A 14800-nucleotide genomic window follows, 5' to 3' on the forward strand; every position below is an offset into this window, starting at 1 on the left:
AAAATTTGCATAGAGCGGTGTACTGTGTGGGAAACAATAAATTAATTCGAACCGGGTGTACGTATTTCCCTGGTTGTAATTGTCGGAGTGTTGTTTGGTGTCTTTTGATGTGGAATCAATGTTCACATGTGTGCCCGTCGATTACGCAGTCCGGTGTTGCAAGGATCTACTCGAGAACGATGCATCTCTGCCTTCGCGTTCGCCAACTGAGACACAAGACTTAGGCCGCCTCCTGAAATTTTGCATAAAGAACACACATTTTGTTTTCAACGGACAATTTTGCAAGCAGCAGTTTAGAACAGCGATGGGAGCTTCTGTTTTCGTAGCACATGCAAATATTGCCTTAGAGGCACTAGAAAATTCTGCGCTACGCTCGTACAAGACGGCTCCAAAATTGTTTGTCCGCTACGTGGATGACTGTTTTTGAGTGACCGACCGCCGAGACATAATGCCTTTTCTTGAGCATGTAAACTCTTGTGTTCCAGGAAAATAATGGACAGATTGCCTTCCTCGGCGTACCATAAGACGGTCGGCCAAAGGATTTATAACCAGTGGGTATCGAAAGCCGACCCACCCTGGGGTTCGACTCTGCGCTTCCTATATGCCAAAAAGTGCTCCGTTGCCACTGAACTCTTCTCACGCGAATCGCGAATCTGCTCTGACTCTGGTCTGCTCAATCAAGAGCCAGCCGCGGTAAGGAAGGACCTTCACAGCAACGGCTACCCTTCACAGCTTCTGAGTACTCAGCAATGGCGGGCTTCAGTTGCCTGCTCTGGAGGGGTTCCTGAAGAAGACGGGCAAAAAACGCGCTGCCGTCCCCTACACGCAAGGTATCAGTGAAGCTCTTGCAAGGGTGTTCGGCACATGTGGCGTCAAAATTGCACATGTGCCAACCAACAGGCTTAAGCAAAAGCTGGTACGCTTGAAGGACCTTTTAGAAAAATCAAGATTCCCAGGGGTTGTCTACAAAATACAGTGCAAGGATTGCGACGAATCCTACATAGGTAAAACTGGAAATTTTAAAAGAATTCAGCGGCTTTATAATGATGTGAAAACAGGCAATGCATGCTTGAATGCCTTGGCGGATCGTCACCTGCTACTAACCACGTCATCCATTGGGATTCTGCGAGCATCATCTCGTCAGAGAAGCGCCTATCGACACTACTACTTTTAGAAACCGTACATATTCAACCAACTAAAAACACGATTAACCGGTCGAGGGGTAATCTCCCCGAGATATAAATGCGCACTCTGCGACGACGAACTTATAAAATAGTCGCTCTATTTTACACCCCCTCTTCATTCTGAACAAAGGACCCTTAGGGGCCCCGAAACGTCTTTATTTGTTTTTTGTTGTTTTGGCAAAGTGAGTGCCGGTTCGTATTTCATCTCTGAGAACTTATGACCATCTTGATTATTCTGTAAGTTTCCCCCTTCTCGCTAAGTTCCGAAATAATATAAAGTGGCCTAAGAACGAAAATGTTCATGTAAGTACACCCCCCTACGAAATTTCTGATTCGCAAGCACACTACTAATGTCTCGTGCCGTATGACAGCAGCCGTTTTGCGAGCAAAATGCTGCCACAACACTATAGTTAATGCATGCGGCAGACCAAACTAACAGCTCGTCTACACGTCTGAGTTTGTCCCAAGCACCCGCCGAGATCGTTCAGTGACTATGACATTGTGCTACTGAGCCCAAGGACGAGGGTTCGGTCCCGGTAGCGGTGGCTGCTGTTCAGATGGAGGCGATAAGCGAAAACGCCGGTGTCGAGATTTTGGCACACGTTGAAGAGCCCCAGGTGGTCAAAATTGATCCGGAGAGCTCCACTACGGCGCGTCTCATAGCCCAGGGGCGGTATTTTCGCGTTTTGCCCGTTTTATGTCCGTTTCAAAAGTGACCGTTCTGAGCAAGCCCTCATTGGCTCAAAGCGAACACCCGGATGTGGCGCCATGCAAGCAAGGCGGAGCTATGAGCCGCGGCTTCTCGGAGCAGACGATTTGGAGCAGGCGATTTTTCGTCGCCTTGTTGTTGGTTCGCTGGCGGAACAACAAACACACAAAAGGGAGTTTAAAATAGGTTTAGTCGTTTAAAATGTGTTTACAAAAACAGTAGCGCAAAAGTCAACACAAAGCCCGCCTACAACTGGAAGTACGTCACAATAAAACGGACGCAAAGCGGACGTTTTCAAAACGGACAAGCACGAGAATACTGCCCCTGGAGTAGCTTCGGTGCTTTAAACCCCACAATCGGTCTGTACCAAGCGATATTAGCGGCAGTTCTTGAGGATATTCGAACTTGTACACGCCGCTTCCAGAGTGGAAAGGCAGAGAAGAGCGACGTGGCGTATGCGCGCCAGCGTAGTACGCATCCGGGCTGGCCGGACGGCTGGACATACACGTCCGCTCAGCGCGGCCTGAGTCAACAGACCAAGCAGCAGCGCTGGGTTCGCCGCCGTCTGCTCGTTCCCAGACGCACATCAGTGCTACGACTGCTCTGTCGTCGGTCGGTGGCAGTACACTACGAGTGGTAACCGTATACGACCGCTACCTGCTCGCCAACTCAGCCGTACCCCGAGGACTCGGATTTCGTGAGGACCCTTCGTTATTCTCCATCTCCTTTGTTGGCGAAACATTTGTCGCCAACCGGGTGGTTGTTTCGTTCATGCGTTTGCCCAAAGTTTGCATTGTTAGGCGTAAGCGGTATCGTAGCAAAATCGTACCGTAAATAGGTTACTGATCACCCCAGTCGTACTGTATTCGACACCTGGGGCGGTATTCTCGAGTTTTGTCCCTTTTGCGTCCCTTTCAAAAGTGTCCCTTTTGGCGAGCCCTGATTGGCTAAAAGCAAACAACCGGACGTGACGTAACGCAAGCGCAACAAACTTACTGCCAACGCCCATTGCTTAACCGGAAGTACGTCACGATGAAAGGGACTTAAAAGGGACGTTTCCAAAGGGACAGTTACGAGAATACCGCCCCAGGGTCGTTTTTATAAGTACCGCTTAAAGCAGCGGCCATATGTGCGTTCTCTTTGGGAACGCAGACAAGGGTATTGCCAAGCTTGAGATTACAATCATGGGTAAGCGCGTTACGAATAAACTCACTTTTACCTATTGAGCGTTAAAGTGGCCGTACAGCAGTGTTCAACGGAATCCGAAACAGCGCTGGCAAAAGTGACAGCGCTGGCAAAGTGACAAGTCTTAATGCCCGTTTTTCCTAAGCTTGTTTTCATTTGTGTCATTGTTTTCACTTCATTTCTTTCGCTCCTGGAAAAATTACGAAAGCTACAGCCATTGATAGCACAGAACGGCTCTACTCGGTTATCTGGTCGCCACAGGCGATGCATTTTTTTTTAATATGTGACGTGCCGCAGTGGCCGAAGTGGCTAAGGCTTCGTGCTGTTGAGCCCAGGAACGCGAGTTCGAACCCGGACGGGGTGACCGCTTTTCAGATAAAGGCAAAAAGTAAAAGCGCCTGTGTGTCGATATCTGCAGGAAGTCTGGCGCTCTTTGCCCAAGTTGGCCTTGTTGTGCCAGTAAAATCCAATCATCATCATCATGTCCAGGAGGTAAGATTAATTCGTAGCATCCCAGTACACCGCATCCATAGCCCAGGAGCGGTATTCTCGTGTTTGTCCGTTTTGAAAACGTCCGTTTTGCGTCCGTTTTATTGTGACGTACTTCCAGTTGTATGTGGGCTTTGGGTTGAATTGTGCGCAACTGTTCTTGTAAACACATTTTAAACGACTAAACCTATTTTAAACAATCTTTTATGTGTTTGTTGTTCCTCCTGTGAACCAGCAACAAGGCGACAAAAAAATCGTCTGCTCCGAGAAGCCGCCGCTCATAGCTCCACTATTCTAGCCACTGCACTGGCACGGCGTCACATCCGGGTGTTCGCTTTTAGCCAGTCAGGGCTTGCTCAAAACGGACGCTTTTGAAACGAACACAAAACGGATAAAATACGATAATACATCCCCAGGTGTAGTTTCGGCGCGTAAAATCTTCAAAATTAAAATTTTAAAAATCTCTGGTGTGTTTTGCTGGGACGTTCTTGAAGCGGCTAACGACTTAACCCTGCAAATGTAAGGAATCCGGCCGACATCGGCTGTATGGCTGCTGTAATGACACCGAAACCATTTGAAGAATTCGGGGAAGGAAGAAAAAAAATATCCTCACCCAGCCAAGAAGGCTAATTGTGTTTTATTTTCTCGCAGTCGGCGTCCCATTTAAGTGTGTCTTCCCCTACGCTTATATTTTATTTTCTATTTTTGTTCAATACGCTTAAGCTGTGCTCATAGGCACGGATCCAGGTTTAGATTAGGGCTGGAGGCTGGGTGAGGAGGTGTGAAATTACAGCAGTCGACTTGCTCCAAAATGTCACAGGTCGAAAAAAAAAAATGACGTAAGCTCACACTAACGCGTAAAACTTGAAGGTAGCGAAGCTGCACGGGGCCTTTATGATCATCAAGACGGTTTAAAGGGAAGCTGAAGCGCTTTCCAAAAAAATTGAGTTAGATTAACAGTTATGTAGTTTCTTTCGCGCTGATTCTGAATATCACATTGAAATTTATCGTACATGAGTCCAAGTGGCATTTATCTTGCAAAAAGCGCGGCCCCGTTTGAAAGACGCGCGCTTTTCGTCTTTTGACGCCCCTGATTGGTTGCGCCCGTCATGACGTCAAAGGAGGACACCCTTCGGCTGCGCGGGTTGTGGGAAGCATTGCGAACGATCGCACGGTCGCCTTTGCGGCAATTTAGCTTGCAGTCTAATTTTCGCACATGACTGGAAGTTTGTTTTATAATTTCCCGTGCTGTTGGTTCAATTATCTTGGAGCTTAAATTTGCTTTACACGACAGAGAACACTAAAGCAGTGACTGTGACGTCGACTAGTGGGTTCCATCAAAGTATTTTTGAATTAGGCAACCAGCATACGGGGATTTTATACCTTATGTTAATATTAGGTACTGCCTTAACTGTTTCTTATTATACACAAAACCATTTATGCCGAAGATTAATGGGCGTTTTATAAACAATCTACCAGTGAAAAGCACGTACGTGCACTGCGCGAAAAAATAGCGTTCATGCGCTGTAAACGTATATGCGAGACACATCTTGCCGGTACACGCCTAAACCAACAAGCAGACTCTGCTTCCGCATTTCCTTTGTTCCTTGTCACCCACCCCAGCCCCGTTACTCATCCCCGTATACAGACCCACACGCGCGCGCCATTTCGGCAGCGGCGCTACGACGCCTACGCGATTGCTAGCTGCACTTCGATGAGTGGCGTCTTACTGCTTCACATGCATTTATTCTGAAAACACTGCAGCATACTAGTGCCTGCTCAGCATTATTGGCTGTAGTAGGGCTTGATTTTCGCTTGTGCGTTGCACATTCTGCTACAATATTACGGCTACATCGTTATAATTAATGGACCAGTCGGACAAGGCAGTTACGTTGTAGTTACGTTACTTTAGGTAACAATCACCAAACGTTTGTGCTAATGAATCGTTGGCCTGTTTCAGCATTTCTAAATTTAAGCATTTACCGCGCTAGTCGGACAGAGGCAGTATATTTACTCTTCGCTCCTAAATTTTTTAGTATCATCATTATATATTTCACCGACTATCACTGGAGAACACTTGAGGTTATATTATGCAGCCACACGGAATCTTGGGCAAAAAATTAGGCCCCGCAGTCAACACAAATTATGGCACGGTGGTGGTTCGGAGTGGGTTTTTTTTTTTTTAATTCCAGACAAACATCACCTTATCCTGACATGCATACTTGCAAAATAAGTAATCTGGTTGTCTTGGTTCTTTTACTTTGTAGGAATACCGTTTCCTCTTAGCCGGGAGAGAACTTCTATCAGGATTGGCCCCGTGTTTTAGTTTCGCCAAAAAATTGTTTTTTTGAACGCTGTCCTGAGCCCATAGGGAAAGAAAACCGACGTGTTTAACGAAACAAGTATTTCCTGAACAAATGTGACTTGGTTTCTGGAATGGAACGAAACATCCCCGGCCAAAGTACAGCAGTATTCCCCATCCTTCCTAAATCTAGAATCTAATGTGAACATTCACGTCCGTCGCATCAAAAAAAAAAAGACCGCATTGGATCGGTTTACAAAGTATTTAACGTAGTGTAGTATATTCTCTGTCATCAAGCACAGCCACCTCGGCTGTCGCTTCCGTATGTTATCAAGCATCCCGGCGTGGCATTATTCTGCTTAGGAATACGGCATGATAACGTATGCCTCGTTTGGCGTTCGTGCATACTTTTTGAACACGAAAATTGTACAAATGAGTGCTATCAACCACAACAACAACAAGTATCATTCACAAGGCAACACGGCGAAAAGAGCATGGCCGAGGCGGCCGATCCGGCCGGAAGTCCAGGTATGACGTTTTTCAGCCGGTTTTCGCCCGCGCTCTTCGGTCTTCCGGCATCGCGCGGCGAGATGGGGGCGGGGCATCGGGCCACTTTTGTTTGCTCATTGCGCCACTTCTATTGCATGTATTGCGAAAATATTTCGTACACATGAACTATTCATAGTGTACTTGCTGCTAGTCAACTTTTCTTTTAATTCTAAAACCGCTTCACCTTCCCTTTAAGACCCCGATTGCAGCCGATTTGCTTCTCCTTCGCTGACGCAACGACCTTTACTCCATCATTGTTGCTGTGTGAGCTTCCTTCGTTTTTTTTTTTTTTTTTTTTTTTGTAGGGATAATCATTGGACAACCCCTTGAAGGGGCGTACGCTATGACGTGTCTTTCTCGCTCCCAGCAAGGGTTGCCACGATTACGGCGAACGCCGGAGTCTTTCCCTTTTCGAGGGAGTGTTGCCTCAATTACAACGAACCCTCGAGTTTTTTTGTGTGTGTTTGTTTTTTCAAATCTTGGCCAATCTCTTTAGGTGGGTATGCTTGGCTGAACGATCGTGCGCCAGGGATGCTGGGCTGTCGCCGCGAGGCACGCGTACACACAAGCTCTTGGCATTTACTTGTTTTTGTTTTTTTTAGCTACCGAGCGGTCGCCGCCATCTTGGCTAACCTCCTTAAGTGGGTATACTTGGCTTGACAAACGTGCGCAGGGGTCGCTGGGCGGTCGTCGCGAGGCACGCACACACGAGCGCTAGGCATTTTCTTCGTTATGTTAACCGCCGGGTGGTCGCCGCGAGGCCCGCGCTCCCGTGCGCGCGCTCGGCAATTTCCGGGCTTTTTTAACTGCGGACACGAAAAATCGCGATTTGCTAAACAGCTTCGCTGTTAAAATAAGTAATTGAAAAAATGATGGTAGCGCCAACTTCGCGGAGTCTTCGTGTAGACATTCATGGCCCTAAAGTTTTCTTTTGGTGATCATTGTTTGATTTTTATCGCGTTGTGAAGCGGTGGTGAGAGACATTCGCATTCTCTTGACATGATACGCGTTTTCTAGAAAAAAACAAAATCACTGAATATTCATTCCAGCGATTTCACTGAAGAAAAGAAGGACAATACAGTACATGAAAGGCAGGGAGGTCAGCCAGAGAGGAGTCCGGTTGGGTACCCTACGCATGGGAAGCGGGAAAGGACGGATTTAAAGAGAACTAAAGGGTTTATAAAAAGATGGGGAGTGGAGCTTGAGGAACAAGAGAAGAACTAGTAAAGGTAAGCACAAAGACAAAACCACGGTAGATAGCAATGCCTACTGGCCAAATTAACGAATGAAAGACGGTACACACTGTCCCTCAACAGTTCAGACAAGCCTGTGACCTTTTAACGGAATAAGGCTTTTGTGGCCTTTTGGGACTGCGATGGGCAATGCCTTTGACATGAAAGTCTGCACAGTTAATGGTTGTTTGTCGAGCTTCCGGGGTGCGGTTGACATGTGCTGCATCTGCGTTGCAAACCAGGCACAGCGGCACAAGAAGTGGTCTGTTGTTTCATCATTCACAGGATCAGAACTGGATCGGCAAGAACACCGCACTTTCGCGCTACAAGATACGGCAGTCTAGATGATCCCGAGTGTTCACGGTGCTCAGCCAATAACGACATTGCACACATCCTGTGGCACTGCCCTCGCTTTGCCGACTGTCGGCAACAAGCCTTCAAAAACGTAGGATTGGCAAGCCCACCCAGCCTTAATGATTGGCTTTATCCAAGTCGTTCCAATCAGAGCGAAGAACGGCGCCTGCTCACCGCTCTATGAAACTTTTAGACATCTGGCCTCCAGAACTCCCTTTAGTTTCGTACCCCATTGTATGTATCATATTTTTCTCCCCCAACTCCCATTACCTAATCCCTCTCCCCAAGACATCAAAATTCGCTAAAGCGTAACATGGCGTCTTTGTATCCTGGTACATAAAATAAATCCGTGTTACCACTACCATCCCTGGTACGCATGCTATAAGCATAGCTGTCAACCATGCCGATAGTGAAGTAAGCGCAGGTGAAGCATAGCCACAACATAGTTACAGCATAGCCACAGGCATAGTAAGCATAGCCACAGGCAGCAGAGTATGGTGGCGTCCGAGCATGGCATGTTACTAGATCGGTGGCGCTGCAGGGTGACGTCGAGCGAGTACCAGCGCGAGTTTGAAAACTCCGGCGTATTCCACAGAGCAAGCGTGATTTTGCGGGTGACTGATGTGGCCTTGCATAGTCAAGGCACGATAACGGCATGCAGGCCAATTTGGCACTTTCGTGGGCATGATGAGCCGCTTTATCTGCACGTTCATTCCGAGAAATGCCGCAGTGGCTTAAAAAGATGCCATGCAAACAAAACACAAGTTTGATTCATTCGAAAGATTGCGTCGTTAGAATCATACTGACGCCACTTTTAACACACACTTCACTCAAATAAGCTATATAATTAGGAAAAAATGGAATGACCATGCGACCCATGGAATGGCCATGCTCATTTCCAGCAACAAAACCTTGATGTCATATGCGGCCAGCTGTGCGATTGGCTGAGGCAGGCAAAAGCAAACGCAAATTAGGCACGGCTTATATGCTTGCCAAGCGAGCTATTTTAACTTAAATGTGATGCCTATTCATTTTACAGCAGTAAGAATGGTGCGGTAAACAATGAAAGTTACAAAAATGCACGTAAGCATAGATGTATACTTGGCGCACTATGCTTTTTTTATCTGCACAGGAGCCCGCCGCTTTGGAGTTGTCTTACACGACACTGGCCGATTGGCGTAAGCGACGTTGCCTTACGACACCCTGTTTGTCGAGGATACCCCATGTTTCCCGAAACTATTACTTTTTGCAGTCACAAAAGCAAGCCAGGTGCAAATACGGCCAAAAACAATGCAACGGCGGACGATGGTCCATGGATGAGTATGGTAGCGCCATCTGGGAGGACTGACGGCAAGCAAGGCTGCAGAGCCGAATGACGCAGTGGAAGTTCGTTTGAATACGCGCACTTATGACTTCATTGCGCGACGTCCCGTAAACACACGATTTGGCGGGAGAGACAAACTTTTAACATAAATTGATTAATTTCTCCGTGAGTACGGCATCATTTGCTGCCAGGCAAGCGCTAGGGGCACTATAAAACACGATCTTTTGAATAAAACCAACCTGTATTTTGGCCGTTTGGCCCCGTTAAGAGCTATCGAAAAGTAATATGATGTTCATGTATGACTAGAAGGTCAAGGCTGCGCCAAAAAATTAAGGAGCAGACTGCAGGCTGTGAAGAGCTGGCGTATATTTAGTTGCAGAGGACAGCCCATTTTTGTGGTGATCCTTATTTATTTATTTATTTATTTATTTATTTATTTATTTATTTATTTATTTATTTATTTATTTGTACTGCAATCCCCTGGAGGGATTTTAGCAAGTGGGTACAAAGGACGGAAATATTAGCATATAACACCAGGCAAACAGATGGAACAGTCACTCACATTTCACATAGTAGGCAGCCATGTAACACAAGGCAAACAACGAACCATCACTTGCGTTTTACAAACGTAGACAAACGTAACAGAATCATACAGATGAAACATCACTCTCATTTTACGAAAAGAAAACAAAGCTAGCACTCCAGCAAAATTATTTTCTCTTCGATTCTAGACCAGCGGCAAGGGATGCTAAAGATTGTTTTGTGACTTGGTGGTTATTTAAACTATTCCAATCCTGCACAGTTCTAGGGAAAAAAGAATATTTGAAGTAATTATTGCGGGTACGGAACGGAGTTATTGTGCGATCATGGCGTTGTCTAGTGGCGTAACCTGAAGAAAATAAATTATTTTTTCAATATATATCTTGTAATTCCCGTGAATTAATTGATATAGATATTTTAATCGGGATAGGCGGTTACTTTTTGAAAGTGAGGGTAAGTTAGCTTTGACTAACAGTTCAGTTACCGAGGTTCGTCCATAACTGTTATATATGAAGCGAACTGCTCTTCCTTGTATTTTTTTCTGCTTTATGAATGTTAATTTGAGTAAATGGATCCCAAATCACCGCGGCATAATCAAGTGTGGGCACGGCTATCGATTTGTACGTAAGAATACGGGCGGATGGAGGTGAAAGTTTCAAAGCCCTTCGTAAAAAGAACAGTTTCTGATTAGCCTTGGAAGTTACTATGTCAATGTGTTTTGTCCAGTTAAGATCGCTTGTTATCCACAACCCAAGATATTTGTAGGATTGAACCTCGGAAAGAATGGCATTGTTTGTAAAGTATTGAAAATTTAATTTGTTTTTCTTATGAGAAATGAACATGTACACCGTTCTTTTTTTTTTTTTTCAAAATTGATTCTCGCACCAGGAAACAACCTTGTTTAGCGACTCGTTTAACAAAACTTGGTCCTTTGGGGATTCTATTTCAGAGTAAATAATACAATCGACCGCATATAGCCTAATATTTACAGGGATATCATTTACGGAGATATCATATCATAACATGGAGGTACTTCGACATCCATTCAGCGTATCTCTTTAAGAACGCGTTAGGGATATTGTCCGTTCCAGAAATTTTCTGATATCAAGGTTCACAAGCATGTTCAATATGCCCTGTTCACTAACAATATCGGGCATTCGTGGCGAAATAGTTTCAATAAGCGGTAATACAGAGTTGTCACAAGAAAAAAAAAAACGATTTGAAATATTCGTTGAAAGAATTTGCAATTCGAGCATTGTCGTGCGGGAGAATACCGCCTACATTAAAGACGCCACACTCTTTCGACATGGGCGAAATGCTCCTCCAAAATTTCTCGGGACACGAGGTCAAGCAATTCGGCAAGGACTCCCCAAAATAACGCTTCTTATCTGTTTTAATTTGACTTTTCAATTTTACTGAAAGCTTGGCGATTTGTTCTTGAATAAGTTACGTTCAGACGTCGTTTTTTTTCTTTAGACGCTTTATTTCCCTTCTTAGCATCAGTGTCACCCGAGAAAAGCCTCCCGAATAGCTATGAGTTCAGATGCGGTACGTACTTCGACGACGGTGCCACCACCCAGTGCCCATGAAAGAGAATGATATATTTCCAACCTCTCGTACCTACGCAGAACGCAAATGACCGAACGCACCGCGAATTTCAAAACTCAACAGGAGTCGGCGGGAGGCCCCCAGCCAGGAAATGGTTCTTTGGACAGCACAGCCGCGGTGTTTAGCATTTGACAATATGTAGCTTCCCTTTAGGGAACGCTGTAGGGAACGTTTAAATTACCTGGCACGGTTGACCTGCGGGCCCAGCGAGGGAGAAGTCTTTTATATTTTTGTTTTCAAGCGACGTCCACCCAAGTAGGCACATAAAAAAGTGTCCCTCTAAAGGCGCAGGCGTAGCCTGTTCGCGTGAGATAAGCCTTATAACGGGCCTCGTTGGGCGAAATATTTTTACTTGTTTGAGGAACCGGGCGTGTCCCCTCTAAATATAGATTGTTGCATATTAAGATATCCGCGTCGCATGGCCGCTACGATTGAGGCCAAGCTGGCTCGTTGGAAGGCACACACCGAACTCGCAAAAAATTGATCCCGGTTAGTTGCGGCAATAGTGATCCTCCGGTGCATCAATAACCGCGTCAGATTTTGGAAACCTGCTGGAACTCCCAATGGGGAATTGTCGTCTAGTGCGTAAACATTCTTTCCAGTCGCTAATCTCTGCACATACACGCCGACATTTTCAACGTGTCTGTGCAAAACTCTACAAGTCGGCGAACTCTAGAAGTCATCGTCATTACCCAGTCATAAGCATAACTCAGTAAGAACATAATGTCATATACGTACCTCATATGACACGAATCATAAATGTAGAAGATCGCTCATCTTCGGCATGAAGTTTGTTCAATGGTGGGTCAGCCCTGTGCCGTGGACCGCATGGACAGCTGCTGGCCGAGATTAGACTATTGTACGACCATGCCGCCCAAGCGGGTCATGACATTGCCTTCCAGTGGCGTCCCAGTCATTGCGGCTTTGTCGGAAATGAAAGTGCGGACGCTGCCGCCCGCTTGGCACACCAAAAAAAAAAAAAACGGATACCATATCCATTCCGTTATCCAGGACGGACGCAGCTAGGACTCTCCGCAAACTTGCCCGGGAGACCACGCTACCCAAATGGACTACCGAAAAGTTCACGAGCGCTCTTATCATTGCCCTGGACCCGCATCTTCAGCGTCCCCTTCCATTAAATGCTTACTCCTATTTGATTGGAACGGCAGCCAGTGAGACGTGCGAAGTCTGTGACACATCAGAGACCATATATACGACATGTCCTATGCGAGTATACACGTTTTTCGTCGGAAAGAAGGCAACTCTTTTAAACTCTACGGAAGCTAGACTCTCGGTGCTCGTTGTCTAAGGAGAAAATTCTGGGCCACTGGCCTTCTCCGTCATCTACGCACAAGGCGACAAAAGCGCTCCTGTGTTTTCTAAAAGCGGCGGACTTGCACAGATGACCGTAACACAAAAGTCTACCCTCTATGAGTCTACCCTCCTGAACTGTTTTGTCTATGGTGTCCTACCGCTGGGCACACCACTCCACGCTCTGTCCGTACCTTTCCTCTTATTTTTCTATTTTCCTCTTTTTCCTCATTGTTCCCCTTTTCCCCGGGAAGGATAGCATACTAGGCCGTAGCCTGGTTAACACTCCTGCCTTTCCTTCACCTTTTCTCTCTCTCTAAATGTAGGACGTAGTTTCCCTTCCTTCCCTTTCTATTAACATCCCTTTCCCTTTCAAAAAGGAAAAAGAGAACGTAAAAAACGGTAAAGTAAACACAACAAGCTCAGAAAAAAAAAAAAAAAACGAAGGAAGCTCTCACTAATGCGTAAGACTTCAAGGTAGCGAAGCTGTACAGAACCTTCGCGACCATCACGAAGGTTTAAGTCCATGATTGCAGTCAGTTTGCTTCTTCTTCGCTGCCTCAACGACCTTTACTTCATCATGGTTGTTACAAGTGCGAGTTTTTTTCATTTTTTTAAGTGATAATCATTGAACATCACCTTGGAGGTTTCAATGAAGTGTTGCCATGATTACGGCGAACGCTGGAGTCTTTCTCGTTCCGAGCCAGTGTTGCCACGATTACGGCGAACGCTGGAGATCCTTTTTTGCCAATCTTGGCCAATCTCCCTAACTGGGTATGCTTGGCTGGACAAACGTGCGCCGGGGACGCTGGGTGGTCGCCGCGAGGCACTCGCGCACGAGCGCTCGGCATTTTCTTGGTTTTGTTAACTGCCGGGCGGTCGCCGCGAGGCCCGCGCTCACGTGCTCGCACTCGCCAGTTTCTCAATATTTTTAACTGCGGACACGAAAAATTACGATTTGCTGAACAGCTTCGTTGTTAAAAGGCCCAAACAAAACATTTATTCGACTTTAAAAACATCGGAATGATGTTGTACCCCATGTGGCTTTTTGATCGTTTACTCTTTTTTTTTTTTGCCAGTGGCATTGCAAAACGGCTGATCGTCGTGGAAAGAACATACACCAAAGCCGAGTATAGTTGATGCGTCAGGCGACACAAAAATAATTATTGGCACTCGATATTTAAAGTGGCCATCAAGACAGAACACAACTCTGCTCCATATTAAAGGACTAGCCTTTAGCTAGCCCGGCTCCATTTCAGCCACAAAAGGTGTTTTTAACCGAAAAACGGAAGATATGTTCAAAAATTTTCAATTTCGTGCTGCAGTGACGTGGTGACGTCACAGTGACGTCACAGATAAATATTCGGAAAGTGGATGGGAAGTCACCACTGGTTCATATTTTCCGTTAATACCTCCATTATTTTTGCGAAAATCGCGATAAAATTGGTGTCGTTGGTGCCGAGACGCAGCAGTCTGTCTGATGAAACACACTTGTATTTTGTCCTTATGTCCCCAAAATGATAGGCACAGTTGGCGACCTCATCCTTTATACCCCCCCCCCCCCCGCTCGCCCTCACGTTCTCCAGAATGAGGTGGAAATCAGAGGAGGAGCATATGATTCACGGACTCGTTCCTGCTCGTGCTATCGCGGAGCCGACCACTTGCCCAAGGCCGTAACTATGGTTACCAGTAGACCGGGGAGGCTGGTTTTGTCGTTGTGGTAGCGCGAAGTGTGACAGCGGCCCAGCGCCACGAAAGAAGAATCGGTGGCATGTGAGCGCCGTAGAAAAATTTTCCCTGGGTGGGGCAGGAATTGGTCCCACCGTTCCACTTTTCGTCGGTATTTACTCTGGCTCCGGGTTTATGTGCGCAATAACAGGTAATAACGCCACCGGGCCCGATGCGGCGAGAGACGCACACGATGCGTGGATAAATCCACAGACTGCTTATTTCACACGGCGGACGTCGACATAACGTCGGCCGCAGTGGCGGGTAACTGGCAACGGCGAATAA

General features: G+C 46.3%; 1 long non-coding RNA gene across 1 annotated transcript in view; it reads right to left on the reverse strand.

Annotated features, from left to right (window-relative positions):
- LOC144163053 (uncharacterized) overlaps positions 1–14800 on the reverse strand; it is a 487499-nt gene that overhangs the window by 126398 nt on the left and 346301 nt on the right. The gene's annotated exons all lie outside the window — the stretch shown is intronic.

The sequence above is a fragment of the Haemaphysalis longicornis genome, unplaced genomic scaffold (genome assembly GCF_048455015.1).
Source record: "Haemaphysalis longicornis isolate Haplotype H1 unplaced genomic scaffold, Haemaphysalis longicornis Haplotype H1 scaffold_12, whole genome shotgun sequence".
NCBI classification, from domain to species: domain Eukaryota; kingdom Metazoa; phylum Arthropoda; class Arachnida; order Ixodida; family Ixodidae; genus Haemaphysalis; species Haemaphysalis longicornis.